Source organism: Ovis aries, chromosome 9 (assembly GCF_016772045.2).
Source record: "Ovis aries strain OAR_USU_Benz2616 breed Rambouillet chromosome 9, ARS-UI_Ramb_v3.0, whole genome shotgun sequence".
In the NCBI taxonomy this organism is placed as follows: domain Eukaryota; kingdom Metazoa; phylum Chordata; class Mammalia; order Artiodactyla; family Bovidae; genus Ovis; species Ovis aries.
Genome location: NC_056062.1, coordinates 94,913,380 through 94,926,746, shown reverse-complemented (window position 1 = coordinate 94,926,746; position 13,367 = coordinate 94,913,380). Strand labels below are relative to the sequence as shown.

The window sequence follows — 13,367 nt, the reverse complement described above, 5'->3', positions numbered from 1 at the left end:
GCCTCCCTGGGGCCCTCATCTGTGCCCTTGGAAGGTTCAGGGAGAGGATCTTCAATGCTGTTTTCTGCTCTGAACCTCTCTTTATTCTCAAGAGAGGAAACAGAGAGGTTTGGATCCAAGTCTAGGATGCTGTTTCCCAAAGTCTGTGCGTGACTTCTTTGTCACAGCCTAGATGCATAAACCAATCCATGGCAATCAGGAGTCCAGGCAAGATGAGCAAATATTTGGGGTCTCTCTTCCCCCCAGAGTCTTCATCTCCTCCGCACAGAAAATGTACATCTGGAATGAAAAGAAAAGATGTGTAGAAAGGAAAGAGGGAAACGGAGCCGGCGAAGGGGGAATCTTGGTGACCTTTGCATCCACATTTAGATGCTAAAAATAGACAGCTCTCCTGGCCCTTATTTATAACAAGTGTGGGACAGCTGTGACCCTCCCAAGGAGGAAGTACTTGGCTAGGTTCAGGGCTGCTGGTGGGGAAAACCCAAAGGAAATAGAAACAAGGAGAAAGTGGCCTCCTTGGCTCCCAGCTCGGTGCTGTTTGGTTCTCTTCCCTGTGAACTTAGGCTGAAGAAGCTGCTGGCCCTTCTGACCCCAGCCGGCTGCCCTCTCCTCGGTCAGGGATCAGAGATGGGCCTTTGTATGAGACAGCCCGCCTCTGCAGAAGAGAGCAGAGGAGGCGGGGAGGGCGGTTCCGAGCGGGCCCCGCCTGCCCGGTCCGCCCGCCTGCTGCGTTCCTGCTGCCTCGGGGCCACAGAGCGGCCTCCGCACTGACTTTCCTCTTCCCTGACTTTTCTTACCCACCTAGTCAGAACAAGTCCTTTCTCCCAAGAGTCTGAGGTCTGAGATTTCAGATCTGATGAATTCATAACTTACCCACTGCCGGTCTTGTGCCGGGCAGCATGCTAATTACTTTAGCCCTGACACTGCAAAGTGCCCACGCCTTCGGGTGTGCCTAGCCCACAGTTTTTTTTTTGTTTTTTTGTTTTTTGTTTTAATGGTCTATCTAGGGTTGCAAAGATATCTGTGAATTAGTTGCCACATTGACTAGCTGGGAAATTTCACGTTAAAAAGCCAGATTTCTGCTTTTTTAGAAAAATCAGAAGATCTAATGATATCCTTAGGCCTACATTGCTGCAGGCAGGGCTCCAATCTGTAAAGATCCCAGAAAAGACCTCTCCTTCCAAAAGAGAAGAAGCTCTTCTCATCAGTCCTAATGCCTTACGCTTAAGGGATTCAGTGTAACACCTGCCTGCCTGTTCCGTTTCCGCCTAGTCCTTGAATTTGTAACCATGCTTAGACCTCTGCGTCTCAGTCATCATCCCCATTCCACAAAGATAACTGAGGCTCAGGGCTCATATAAGTCCCTGTCTTCATAACTAGTATGTGATACAACTGGGATTTCATCTTGTTCCCATAGAGTGGGTGACAGTGTTAGCTTACCGTTACCAGAAAAATACAGAGACTAGGAAACTTGGGCTGTCTTGGAAGTGGTTAATGCATTGGGGAGAGGGTTTGAGACAATGTCTAGGGTTCCTTTCATCTGTGGACTTTTATGCTATCACGTTTCTCCCAAGCGTTTAATTACCTTTTAAAGGCTCTTTGGCGAGATATCAGGCTTTAGTTCAAAAAGCTTATTTTATTGAAGTACAGTAGATTTACAATGTTGTGTTAATTTCTACTATATAGCAGTTATTCAGTTATATTATACATATATACATTCTCTTTAGTATGTTTTCCATTATGGCTTATCCAAGGATATTGAATGTAGTTCCCATTTTTTAAACTTTCATGTTGGTGCTCTTCAGGTTGGTCTCTGGTGAGTGTATGTAGGGCCTCCTACATGGTGAGGGAAAGTTTGTCCTCTGGGATGTGAGGGTGTGACTGCAAACGAGAATCCAGCTAAGCCAGAGGGTCCAGGAAGGGACTTTGGTCCAAACAGATCCAAAACTGTTGACGGTAAATTAACCGTTCACAGCAAATCTGTGTATCATGTCACCATGATGCAAACTTTACATGTCTTATAATTTTTTCAATTATACCTCATTAAAACTGAAAAAAAAAAAAAAGACTAGGTGACACTGGTTGAATAAGAGAAGAAAAGAAAAAAGCAACAAATACTCTGTGGAACTCCAGTCACATGCTAGGCAGAGTCTATTACACCATTCAAAAATATGGATTTTGCAAGACTTTCTTGGTGATTCAGTGGTTAAGGCTTCCAGCTTCCCAGGCATGAAATGCAGGTTCAATCCTGGTCTGGGAACTAAGATCGTGCATGCTGTGTGGCACAGTCAAAAAATTTTTTAAAAAGAAATATGGTATAGGGCTGGGCAGATTATACAAGGCAAATGCAAGCTAGCAATGAAAACAAACAAAAAAGCATCAATTTCTCTTGATATATGGCGGGGTAAAGTCCAGACTGAAAAAGTGCAGAACAGGACAAAGAAGGACTGACTTATGCTTAAGGTCAGAGTTCACAAGAAACAGATCTTTCAGCAGTTATGAACGCACATCAGGTGACAGAGCAGCCTCTGCAGCAGAACCTGCATAGAGTGCAAGGAGAGACAGAAGCTCACTAACATTAAGTGGGTCAGCCCACTGCTCTCAGCCCAAGACAGGGCAGTTGGGCAGAAGATAAACAGAGGCACAAAAGACCCAACCAGCATAACTAAGGGAGGTCTGGGTACATCACAGTGTTTGTACCCTGATAATAAAGAATACAGTTTTCTTTTCAAAGCTTATAGAACATTCCCCAGATTAACCACAGATTAAGTCCCCCCAAATTCTGTAAGTTCCATAAGGCAGAAATAATGCAGACAACATCCCCTAATGATTGTGGAATGAAACTAGAAAGTCAGTAACAAAACCAAAGCCCAGAAAGCCTTTCTTCATGGATTTTTAGAAAGCTCTCTCTGAGATAAACAGCTCTTGGGTTAACAGGGACATAGAAACTGAAAGTGAGGCTTTTTAAAAAGTAATAAAAATAATGCATATATTAAATATGAAAGGGAAAGAAGGAGAAAGAGAGGGTCTTGACTTGTATCAGCTAACTCTGTGGTGGAATCTTAGCTCCATAACTTATGTGTGAATTTAAGTATCTCATTTGATCCAAATTCCCTTATGTCACAGGTGCTCTAATCTCTGGTTCAGATGCCTGTGCGCGCTCAGTCGTGTCCGACTCTTTGCGACCCCATGGACTGTAGCCTGCCAGGCTCCATGGGATTCTCCAGGCAAGAATCCTGGAGTGGGTTCCCATTTTCTTCTCCAGGGGACCTTCCTGACCCAGGAGTCAAACCTGCAGCTCCTGCGTTGGCAGGCGGATTCTTTACCACTGAGTCACCTGAGAGGCCAATCTCTATTTCATAGACAGTGAAATTTAGTTCAGAAACAAGAACTGAAGCCAACAAGAAATCTGGGACTCAGACCCAGGCCTGGCTGACACCAAGCTCAACCTCTTAATCAAGATACCCCGTTGCTTCCAGTTTTTAGCACGTGACCCGTAAGCACCATGACCAGGAATTAACGGTCTCCTGGCTGCTGAAGCCTCAGCTTCTCAGGGCTAATCCCCTCGGCTGGTGAGAGTTTGTATTAAAAGCTCTAATGTTCAATTTCTCAAATCAAAACAGCCTTAGAACAGCAGGTAGCATTGCTGCTCTTTCCGTGAAAAAGGCCTCCCAGCAGGCACTGAACCCACGAGAGCACGTCACTGCCAGCGCTGCTTGTCGAGGATTGCAGTAGTTTTTTCTCTTTGGATCCGCCTCTTAAATGCCTCTCGTGTTTCCTGGCCCCCGCTTTGCCGTCATGGCCACTGCCCTCGTCCAGGCCCAGACTGTTCCACACCCTGGAGACCGCGATCTCCAGCCTCCGGGCTGAGGATCTGAGGATCCATGGCAGTGTCAGATTGGAAACAAAGTGCACAGCAAATGTCACACGCTTGACTCGTCCTGGAACCACCCTGCCACCACCCCTGGCCCATGGAGAATTGTCTCCCATGAAACCGGTCCCTGGTGCCAAGAGTGGGCACCACTGGTCTGCGCTATTTGGGCAGATTTCTACTGGATGCTTCCCTGGGGGCTTGGATGGTAAGGAATCTGCCTGCAGTGCAGGAGACCTGGTTTCAGTCCATGGGTCAGGAAGATCCCCTGGAGGAGGGAATGATTACTCACTCCAGTATTCCTGCCTGGAGAATCCAATGGACAGAGGAGCCTTGGTGGGCTACAGTCCACAGGGTCACAAGAGTTGGACGTACCAGCAACTAACACTCTGACTACTTTCTGAGTTTCTAGTTTGCCCTCTGTCATGCCCGATGTCTGCCCTACTCGAAACGTACAGAATCTGTCCATTTGGTCAAAACGGCTTCCTGTCGCCTTCACTAGTATTGAAGCTCCTCGGCACCGTGATTCTGCATCTCTCCTGACTGTCCAGCCCTGCTGCCCCTGTAGTTTATGCCCAGGAGTGCTTAAACACCCATGCCTGCCCTGCACTCGCCTCCCTGACAGCTTCCGAGTACCCGTCGGCCTCAGCACATAAGCCTTGTGTGTAGATCCGTTCCTGACAGTGTCCTTTATAATGATTTACGATTGTTTCTCACGTGATTACCCAGTTCTGAAAGCCAGAAGACCCTTGAGGTCTGGGATGCCCCAGCTTCAATATCCCAGCTTTCTAAAAATTGTTATGAGGAGAGATAAGCAGCCAGTGGTAGAGGACATGGAGGGAAATATTGAGAGTAGGTTCACCTGAACCCTCACATACTCTTGGCACCATTGCTCATTCTCCATGTTTTCTGTACATTTGAAATTACTTCTTAAAAAAAAAGTTAAAGACCTGCACACTGCCAGAAAATCTCAGCTTTCTAGAACATTGCTTGATCCAAGAAGGCCTTCAAAAATACATGCCATGTTAATAACTGATAAATGGCATATTTATCTGCCCATTCTTACCTTTCCAGAAAGTTCTTTTTAAACAATCTTTCACTAAATAGTCTTGGGAATAAGAGGGAAAACACCATTCTATCCTGCCAGGCTCAGCAAACTTAAATCAAGAGAGTTAATTACCCGAGACTATTACTGGTTAAAAGCAGGTGAGCCAGTAGGGAGGGTGGGGTGTAGAACTTTGTTCATGACTCTGTGCAATACTAACAGTAACCGACCCCGCAGTAGGCCTTCACGGGTAAACTGCGGAGCAAGGGCCCAGCGTTCTTGTTCAAAGGTTTCCTTACGTGTGCGCCTCTGCTGGCTCTTCCTGGCCGCGCGTGCTTTCTCCAGTTGCAGTGGGCGGGGCTCTTCTCGCCCGTGGGGCGGGGGCTCCTCGCGCGGCGCCCCTCCCGTGGGGCGGGGGCTCTCGGTGAACGGCCTTCAATAGCTGCTCATCGGCTTAGTCTTATGTGGGATCTTCCCGGACCAGGGATCCAGCCGCATTGCAAGGCAGACTCTGACCCGCTGGACTGCCAGGGAGGCCCGCAGCACACGCTCTTTTTGTGTACATCTCTGTCTACTGCGTACAAGTGAAAACTTCACAGGAAGCGTTGCTGTGGTCCCAAATGGAAGAGCTCCACTCAGCACGCCGTGGTTCCGAGGGTACGGCCTGACAAATCCTATAGTGTGCACAGGTTCGTTCCCTCAAAGTTCCCTCAGTGATGTCACCACAATTCAGCACCCAGACTTCAGTCGCTCTGTCGTGTCCGGCTCTTTGCAACCCCATGAACCGCAGCACGCCAGGCCTCCCTGTCCATCACCAACTCCCGGAGTTTACCCAAACTCATGTCCACTGAGTCGGTGATGCCATCCAACCATCTCATCCTCTGTCGTCCCCTTATCCTCCTGCCCTCAATCTTTCCCAGCATCAGGGTCTTTTCAAATGAGTCAACTCTTCGCATCAGGTGGCCAAAGTATTGGAGCTTCAGCTTCAGCATCCCAGACTTCAGCCGCAGAGAATCAGAAACCTCCTTAGAGACACGGTGCATCCATCTCCAATGCCAAGGGGTGGGCACATGTTAACCAAACAAGTCAGGATTCATTTGTAACAGGCAGTACGATTGTCAAGCAGATGGAAACACTCATATGGGAGGATCCTCAGGTCCCCATTAGCAGCAGGCCATATTGGGAGACCAGTGTAAATAATAAGCAGAATACCAGAACTCCAAGTAACAAAAACACTGCAGATTTTCGAGGCAACCTAAGCAACGCATTCTTTCCGCACAGGCCAGCTCTGTGAGAAATTCAACTGTCACCAAGGTTATCAAGACGAGACATGCCAGTCGACCCTAAGAAATGTATTTTAGATGAGGAGCTGGAAGCCATGCCTTCCCAGGTCCAGAGGTCTTTGCCAAGTGTCTCCTGCCCAGTCGTGCCTGTCTCTCTGCGACCACATGGACTGTAGCCCGCCAGGCTTCTCGTTCATGGGATTCTCCGGGCAAGAGCATTGGAGTGGGCTGCCCTTTCCTCCTCCGGGTGCTCAACTGGGACTCCCGTCCCCTGGGTCTGTGTGTAGACGGGCCGGGGTTCCCCAGGCGGCTCTCCATTGCTGTCTTAGATTCACATGGTCTTATTCCTGATGGGATCAGAACAGCGGACTGAGTTTTTCCCACATGCCACACCAAGGTGAAAGGTCCCACATGCCACAGCTGAGGAGGGTTTACACGCCACACCAAGGTGAAAGGTCCCATGTGCCACAGCTGAGGAGGGTTTACACGCCACACCAAGGTGAAAGGTCCCACATGCCACAGCTGAGGATGGGTTACACGCCACACCAAGGTGAAAGGTCCCATGTGCCACAGCTGAGGAGGGTTTACACTCCACACCAAGGTGAAAGGTCCCACGTGCCACAGCTGAGATTCTTCACAGCCAATAAATACATTGATTAAATATTTTCTTCAGAAAAGACTATTGAAGAATTCCTGCCAGAGTACACGGTAGTACATCCAGAGTAGCATTCATGAGGTTTTATAACCATGCTCACTCCACAATGAGTCCTTGTTTGTGAACCATGTTTTTCCTGGTAAGAGGCTCTAAAGCACGTATTTTCTTGATTCTGTTTTCCTCACTCTTGGTTGGACACATCGTGGTGGCCTCATAACTGAAAATATCACCAGCAGATCATGATTGATGTTAACATTTTGGAAACAAAGAGAAAATGTAAAATCAAGTTATAATGGTGCCATCGTAAGTGGACATAGTTTAAGTATCTGAAACAGAGGCCCAGATTAAAACCATTATCAATGAATAAAACTGTGGTGTCAAAGTTAGAAAATATGGGTTTGAATCCCAATTCTGTCACTTATTGCCTTCAGCTTTAGGCAAAGTATCTAATCTCTCTGGTTCCCAGGTTCCTTATCTATAAGATGTGTTTTATTTTAAAATACTGACCACATAAGAGTGCTGTGATGGTTAGATGACTTAATGTAGATATCCTGGCCGCATAACCACGGCCTAAACACAGCTTTCAACCAAAACATCCTCATCCCTGGGTACAGGAGGGGTGGGGGGAGAGGGTGGGGGATCTTTCCAGCAGAGAGGAGATTCTGGGTCATCTCGCCAAGCTGCTGAGCAGAAGTTATTTGTGAGACATCCTTTCACAGAGGGTTTTAGCCTGTTGAAACGAATGGCCTTCTGCAGAAAGGTCAATTCCAGTTTCCTATCTCCTGGGCTCACCAAATCTTAGCTCTCATCTGTGTATCTAGAAAGACTTCCACCCACCCAGCATTCCCGGGCACCACCCCACCCACAGCCTGGTTCCAGGAGTGCTCATGGTCCGCTTGAATGCTCACCCCTTAGTTTTCAAGGCTCAATACCTAGGAGGCCTTGTCTTTCTTGCCAGCTTAGCATTACATTAGAACCTAAAAAAGCCAGCTTGTCCTATCACCCTGTACCCCCGTGTCCAGGTGTTCACCACAGAGGGTCTCTGAGTTGGCGCTGACCACCTTTGTGCTGGAGCTGGAAGCCTCCTCGCAGGGCTACGGAAGTGCGTGTGGTCGGTCGTGTGTGTCCTGAACAGAAGTCAGTGTTCTAGTTTTCATCCTGTTTAAAAGAACAAGCTTTACTGTCATGTGGAAAACTGAAGACAAACGAAGCGAGCACCAACCTCTGGACGGCCCACCACCCCCCCCTGCCCGTGTGGGCTCCCCCACTGCCTAGAGCACCAGTTGGGCCTCGCTTACTGTCCGTCTGCACCTGTCCATTGATCTCCCTGTCTCTCCGCTCTTGTTTCTTGCTCTGGTTTGGCTGCGCTGGGTCTTCCTTGCAGTGTGCAGGCTTCTGGGCTGCACAGCGTGGGGCCTGCAGTGACTGGGCCCAGTGTCTGAGGCAGGAGGGCTGAGGCGCCCTGCAGCACGTGGGATCTTAGTTCCTGACCAGGGGTCGAACCCACATCCCCTGCATTGGGAGGCGGATTCTTAACCACCTGGACCACCAGGGAAGCCTCTGGTCTTGTTTCTTACTTAGACAAGTCCAGTGAAATATTTTGTTACTGTAGGGAAAATGTGCATAAAGCAAGAGATGGCCTTGGTGTTTGTTTTGACTGTGCTCACATCCTGCATTTGGGAAACAGAGAGAATTGAATGTAAAGTGTATTTCAGCAAAAGATGGTTGGGAAGAGGGCATTCAGGGGGCTGGGCTGAACCAGTCAGAGGTCTGACACAGGAAGCCCTAATCAGTTATGCATGTGTGTGCGTGGTCGCTCAGCGTGTCTGACTCTCTGCGACCCCATGGACTGTAGCGCACCAGGCTCCTCTGTCCATGGGATTCTCCAGGTAGAATACCGGAGTGGGTTACCACGCCCTACTCCAGGGGGTCTTCCCAGCCCAGGAATCAAACCCAGGTCTCCGCATTGCAGGGGATTCTTTACTGTCTGAGCCTCCAGGGAGTTTTCTGTATAATTTTATTTGTGTGTCTCTTGTTGGCTGGGCCTTCGCTGCTGCGGGGTCTGCTCTCCAGGCGCCGTGTGTGGGCTTCTCGTCGCAGCGGCGTCTCTTGCTGCGGCCTTGTGTGGGCTCCAGGGTGCGTGGTTTCAGCAGATGCGCCCCTGTACACAGGCTCAATAGCTGTGGCACTCCAGCTCAGTCGCTCTGCAGCCTGTGGGGTCTTCCCAGATCAAGGATTGAACCCATGTCTCCTGCATTGGCAGGTGGAGTCTTTACCACTGAGTCCCCAGGGAGGCCCAGTGATATTGTTTTTTTCTCACATGCTAGTAAAGTAATGCTCAACATTCTCCAAGCCAGGCTTCAGCAATACGTGAACTGTGAACTTCCTGATGTTCAAGCTGGTTTTAGAAAAGGCAGAGGAACCAGAGATCAAATTGCCAACATCAGCTGGATCATGGAGAAAGCAAGAGAGTTCCAGAAAAACATCTATTTCTGCTTGATTGACTATGCCAAAGCCTTTGACTGTGTGGATCACAATAAACTGTGGAAAATTCTGAGAGAGTTGGGAATACCAGACCACCTGACCTGCCTCTTGAGAAATCTGTATGCAGGTCAGGAAGCAACAGTTAGAACTGGACATGGAACAACAGACTGGTTCCAAACAGGAAAAGGAGTACGTCAAGGCTGTTTATTGTCACCCTGCTTATTTAACTTCTGTGCAGAGTACATCATGAGAAACGCTGGGCTGGAAGAAACACAAGCTGGAATCAAGATTGCTGGGAGAAATATCAATACTCTCAGATATGCAGATGACACCACCCTTATGGCAGAAAGTGAAGAGGAACTAAAAAGCCTCTTGATGAAAGTGAAAGAGGAGAGTGAGAAAAAGTTGGCTTAAAGCTCAACATTCAGAAAATGAAGATCATGGCATCCAGTCCCATCACTTCATGGGAAATAGATGGGGAAACAGTGGAAACAGTGTCAGACTTTATTTTGGGGGGCTCCAAAATCACTGCAGATGGTGACTGCAGCCATGAAATTAAAAGACGCTTACTCCTTGGAAGAAAAGTGTATGACCAACCTAGATAGTATATTGAAAAGCAGAGACATTACTTTGCTGACTAAGGTCCGTCTAGTGAAGGCTATGGTTTTTCCTGTGGTCATGTATGGATGTGAGAGTTGGGCTGTGAAGAAGGCTGAGCGCCGAAGAATTGATGCGTTTGAACTGTGGTGTTGGAGAAGACTCTTGCGAGTCCCTTGGACTGCAAGGAGATCCACCCAGTCCATTCTGAAGGAGATCAGCCCTGGGGTTTCTTTGGAAGGAATGATGCTAAAGCTGAAACTCCAGTACTTTGGCCACCTCATGTGAAGAGTTGACTCATTGGAAAAGACTCTGATGCTGGGAGGGATTGGGGGCAGGAGGAGAAGGGGATGACAGAGGATGAGATGGCTGGATGACGTCACTGACTCGATGGACGTGAGTCTGAGTGAACTCCGGGAGTTGGTGATGGACAGGGAGGCCTGGCGTGCTGCGATTCATGGGGTCGCGAAGAGTTGGGCATGACTGAGCAACTGGACTGAACTGAACTGAAGAGTACACAGTGAGACAAAGCCAGGCGGTATGCCTCCTCGCATTCATAACAGACCTAAGAAAATTTGTAAGGCACTTCCTTTTTAAAGTAATTTTAAATGAAAGTTTAAATATTAACAAAATAATAAACGCAGATTGTTTAAAAATCAAGTAAACCTATTTTATAAAAATGCAATATGTTTTATCATTAATCTACAGCCCCTTTGTAAACTAATGCAGAGTCTCATGTCTGAGATCTGGGAAATTTTCTTTTATTATTTACTGGATAAAATTCTCCTCTGTTTCTTTTGCTCTCTCTCTCTGTTTCTGCTGTTGGAGGAGTATTGGGCCTCCTGGATTAATTTTCTAAGCCTATTTCCTTCTCTTTGCCATGTTTTTTTGCTCTATTTTTTGACCTTTCTCATGACTGTGTCCTGTTTGCATTTCAGCTATTGTATTTTAGCTCTTTTTGTTCTTTGAATGTTCCTTTTATTAAGAGAATTTTGTTCTTGTTTGGTGGGTGCCAAATTTTCTCTTACTTCTTGTAGAGTATCAATTCATTTAGTTTCTTTGCACTTTTTCCTTCTCCAGTTACCTTGTTCTGTCTGTTCCGACTTCATCTTCCTTGCTGGAGGTTCTGCTCAAATGTCTGGTGATCATTGCTATCAGTTCCTTTTTTACACAAAGAGACTAAGAAGCCTGTTGAAACCTATGTGCGTCGGGTGTGGGGCTTAATCATTGGTGAGAATTCATGTACAGTTGTTGCTTGGTGAGTCAGCGGTTCTGAGACACCTTCCGATCCTGCGCATCTTGGCGTTTGGAAGTTTGAGTTACTTAAGGGAGAACCGTCCCTCCTCTTTCCTTGGCCCTGGGTGATGGGGAAACCAGGGAATATCTCTCCACGAGTCCTCTGAGCATCCCACCACTCAGCTTGCAGAGCTCGTGCAGGGTGCTTGTTTCCAGCCCCGCGCCAACCCCGGCCCTCTCCCTGGAGGTTCCGAGCCCTGCATGTTTGCAGAGTCAGGGGGCTCACACGTCACTGAAATCCTGTCTTCAGCTCTCTAAGCTATATCATTAAATTCCTTGCCTCTTGCTCTACTCCATATCAGTTACCTGGCTCCACTGCTGTCTGTATTTCAAACACATACTGAACTCTTGCCTGTCTTATTTTCTTGTGGGTTTTGTACCTATTTTGTTATCTTTTTACCGAGTTCTTTGAAGGGAGAAGATATGAACAGGGGTGGCCAAGCCACTGTTTTTTCCCTAATAAGAGCCCGTGCATAATTTTCATCTTTGTATACAACAGAATGTACTAAAGGCTCATTTTAATGAGCTCAAACAACATTTTCATAGTCTTGTTATTTTTAAGAAAATCAGTTTCCTTCATAGATACACTTCAGTACTGTATTCATCCTAATTATCATACATTTTTAATCAGTGGGAGATGAACTAGTAAGGCAAAAGGGAATTTAAGTATCTTTAGTTAGCCTTGAGAAAAAGAGTTGAGGAGAGGGCTCTCCAGGCATGATTCTGTGATTTCGTCAACACACGGTAAAGTGAGTTCATTTGAGTCCATTCCTGTTCCTCTAAACACTGTTCCAGGAAAATCTGTTTCCCCTTTCCTAAGAGCACTTTGAGACATTGAACTTGACCTTCTGGGTACTGAGAGATTTCTGCTGATGCTGACTCTCAATATTTAGGTCTCGATCCTTTGTTCTTGACATATTAATTGAACTCCATTTGGTTTGCAAAAAGCTGCCCCAGGATTTTCCAGCTGAGATAATGAAGCCTCTGAAAATAACCCCAATGCTGTCATGCAGGCATTCTCTGTTCAAGCAGGCATCTCCTACCAGGGTGTGGGGACAGGGAGAGAGGGGAAGTTTCAAGAGCAGTCCCTGCCTTCCTCCCTTCAACGCACACATGGAATTTTATTTTCCTTAGTAGAGGATGGGCTTGGGGCACAGAGAGCTGCAGACACCTTCAGAAAAACACCCACTTGGGCATACGGGGCCTGTGTCTGTCGGCAGACACTCCCTCTGTTTCTAAACAACACTCGAATGAGAGTTTTGACATTGCCAGTCCATTAGTACCTGGCTGAGATTGCTTTCCACTTTCACTTTTTAGAATGTTATTTATTTATTTGACTGTGCCGGGCCTTAGCTGTGGCCCACGGGATCTTCAGTCTTCATGGCAGCATGTGAGATCTGGCTCTTGTTTTTGCTTATTTTTAAGTTGTGGAGGCAAACTCTTCACTGTAGCGTTTGGACCTAGTTCCCTGGCCAGGGATTGCCCGGCATTTTGGCCACTGGACCCCCAGGGAAGTCTCTGTTCCCTTTTCTTAATTTCAACTTTTAAATGAGTAGTTTGGGGTTCTTCTTTGCTAGATACTGAAGCTACAGCAGTAATAGATAGAGTTCTTCCCCAGCACAGCTCACCATCAGGCGGGGAACAGGGACAAGGACACTGGACCTCCGAGCAGTTCCATGGAAAGACACTGGGGAGATGAAGAGGGCTGTGGAAGCTGCCTCTCAGGACAGCTGCCTAATCCAGAGTCCAGGTTTTGGAAGCGGGTAGGCGGGGACAACGGGGAATGATTGTCAGAGAGGGTGATGTCTGTGCGGAGACCTGACTCATAAATCAGAAGTTAGTTAGGCCAATGGTTAAGGGTAGAGAGGCAGAGAAGGGATTCTTGGCAAAGGAAATAGTACGAGTCTAGGCACCAAGGCAAGAAAAGAGTTAGTTCTGTTGCAGAACTGGGAGAAGTCAGTCCTTTCTGGAGCTGTTGATGGGAAAACCATGTCAGGAGTCTGGAAAGGCTAGCACAATCGGGGTGAGCCAATTTATGGTTGGGCTTTATCCTGGAGGGTCTGGAGCCATGGAACAACATAACAAAGACCTCTCAGGCCTCACAGTGAAGTGTGGATGGAAGCGGGCCAGGACTGG

At 47.5% G+C, this 13,367-nt stretch overlaps 1 protein-coding gene across 2 annotated transcripts in view; it reads left to right on the top strand.

Moving 5' to 3' along the window:
• SNTB1 (syntrophin beta 1) overlaps window positions 1-13,367 on the top strand; it is a 245,040-nt gene that overhangs the window by 106,397 nt on the left and 125,276 nt on the right. The gene's annotated exons all lie outside the window — the stretch shown is intronic.